The sequence below is a fragment of the Agrilus planipennis genome, unplaced genomic scaffold, assembly GCF_000699045.2.
Source record: "Agrilus planipennis isolate EAB-ADULT unplaced genomic scaffold, Apla_2.0 scaffold97, whole genome shotgun sequence".
Classification (NCBI taxonomy): domain Eukaryota; kingdom Metazoa; phylum Arthropoda; class Insecta; order Coleoptera; family Buprestidae; genus Agrilus; species Agrilus planipennis.
The window spans coordinates 513,142-516,014 of NW_020438864.1; positions in this window are offsets into that span (position 1 = coordinate 513,142).

A 2,873-nucleotide genomic window follows, 5' to 3' on the forward strand; every position below is an offset into this window, starting at 1 on the left:
AGATCTCAAAAGAATGCTCGTTGGGAAAAAATTTTCGTCGAATGAAGAGGTGATCGCCGAAACTGAGGCCTATTTTGAAGCAAAGGACAAATCGTACTACAAAAATGGTATCGAAAAGTTGGAGGATCGCTATAATCAGTGTATCACCCTTGAAGGGAATTATGTTGAATAAAAAAAACAAATTTTGCAAAAAAAATGTGTTTTACTATTTTAGGCCGGGGACTTTTCAATTGTTACTTTCATGTAACAGTTGACCATGTATTGGAAAGTAATCATTGGCACCCAATTGGGATTTCCCTAACTACGATATATCTTAGATTCATTTTATTGTAACCCAAGAAGACATTTTGAAGAGCAAGTGGGGGTAGCGTGCGTTCGTGACCAGTATAACTACTAGTAGTTTACAAAACCGTTTGGTGATATCTTTTCTTTTCGTGTATCAACATCGATATTTTCAACAATTTATTTATGTACTGGGTCAACAAATTCATCGCAAGAAAGACGTCGTGTACTTACACGTTTACGTGTCAGAAGATTTCGTCAAAAAATCGGGAGTTATCTTTAATACATGAAGAAGAAAATTTGAGGTGAGACAGTGTGTGAAAATTATGGAACTTCACAAAGTCATCGAAAAAGACAAAGAGGGTTTTTAACCTAATTAGTCTAGCAAACTTCGTCAGTTTTTCACTGAATCATCTACGACCCATGTTGAGCTATGTACAAATAATCACTGATTCATCAATAAGTTTAGCGCATGAACGGGGATCGATGGTCTAATCGCGGGCAGTCGACTAGGGAATACGTTAACAAAAAGACTCTAACCTCAAAAGGATAACCGGTAAGAAACTTTAAGTGTTGGTGGCACTACTTCCTGGTCAGGATGATTACAACGCTCTTATAAATATTAGTACTTTTGTTAACTTTTATGGTGTATTGATCCTCATTGAGAGGAAGATCCTTTTTATGAACATTTTTGTTCAATTTTCATTTGCGATGTTATCTATCTAAATTACCTGACAATTAACTCTAAACCCACTTGTAATTGTCATATTGTCTTTTTGAATTTCACATCTACTTGTATAATAAAGTAGTCTCGCGTTGATAATGCCCACGTGTGAAGTGGGCGAAACACGTGTCCGCTCATATAAAATTATTTGTGGTAATTAGGGGTGAGTATTCCTTTTAATTTTTTAATTAAAGAGTCAATCGGTGTTGCTTGCATCACCGAAACTAATTTGTCTGAAAAAATCAAACATTTCATCCCAAACTTCTCAACCTACAGAAGGGACCGTGAAAAGGGTGGTGCCGGTGGTGTAGCCATTCTTGTTAGGAACTCTTTAAGCATAGGCGTATCTCTTTAGCCACAAACTCCTTAGAAGCAATCGGCATCAAAGTGCAACTAACATCCGGCCCTTTTAGGATTATCTCTCTATACTCCCCCATTCGGACAGAGACCTTCCTGAACTCCCCCTTCTCTCCTCAGGCGTTCCAACTATCGTCGCAGGCAATTTCAACGCTAAACACGTCTCTTGGAGCAGTCGACAAACCAATAGTAAAGGCACCTTCCTTCTTGCCAAAGTTTTCGACTTCAACCTTACAGTTGAGGCACCCCCTGACCCCACATTTCTCCCAGCCTCCAGCAATCTGTTGCCTGACATCCTTGACATTTTCGTTACAAAAAATGTTACACTTTCCGCCGATCCGCCTATCGTCCTTGACGCACTAATCTCGGACCACCTTCCATCCCTAATTGAAGTCGGCTGCCCAATCAACAACCCCTCAAACCCCAACCACTTTACTAGATTGGCTACACATTCCTTACACACTCGAAACATTTTCATTTAAATGAAACAAGATTACCAACGCAATCGAACTCTCCACTACCTTCCATCACACGTCCACCTAACCCTCTCCGCAGATATTCTTGCCCTCCTTAAGAGGAAAAACAGAACCCAGTGCCAATAGCAAAGACACCGTAATCCTGTACGTCGTNTATTTCATTCCTAACCTCTTGAGCTTTAGCTTTAGTCTAGATCTTATGACTACCCGTTTTTCGAAAATATAAAAATAACTTCCCAACTTTCGAAAATTAGTGGTTTTTATAGAGGAAAGTCAAAAGTATTGTGAACCCTCATTCATTTTGGGTAGAATATGAGTTTTGGGGCGACATTTCTTACGGTGTCCAGTACAGCACCAAGGAATAAATTATTGCGAACGATATGTTTCATTCCCCTCTTTTTATAAATAGTTACAAAATGTTAACAATTAAAGTAAAAGTACAGTTATGTTTGATTCTAATGTAGGTACAGTTAAAATCATACGCATATAAGAATAGAAATGACGGTTTTAATTTACGAAAAAGATCCAATAGCACTTTTCAAAGCATCTATGGTCAAATTTTTAATTAATTTTCCCCGCCTTTTGATCTCACTAATTTTAAGGTTTCCGTCAAATGGATCAGTTCTATTTAGGAGCACATTCTCCAATTAAAAATAATACGTGTAGTATTATTTAGTGTATACCATAACAATTCATGTTTGACTGTAATAAAAGTTGATTATGCGAAATTCTTGGGTTTGCAAAAAGACATGGCAATAAATTTTAATTGAATAAAAATCCAGTGTAAACGATTTAAAGGTGTTATGAAAATACCCACTTAAGAGACGCAGAAGTTACCAGAACAAAAACTATAGCGAAATGTCGCAAATTAAAATTAAAATTAAACAGTAATTGGAACAATTTAAAAAAATTGTTACAAATACTTATTAAAAGGCAGATGTGTTAGTGAAGAAATGCGGAACTGTCCAAAAAATTGGATAGTTACTTATATTTTTTTCGACCAAACTACTAATTTTTTTATTAATATAATAATT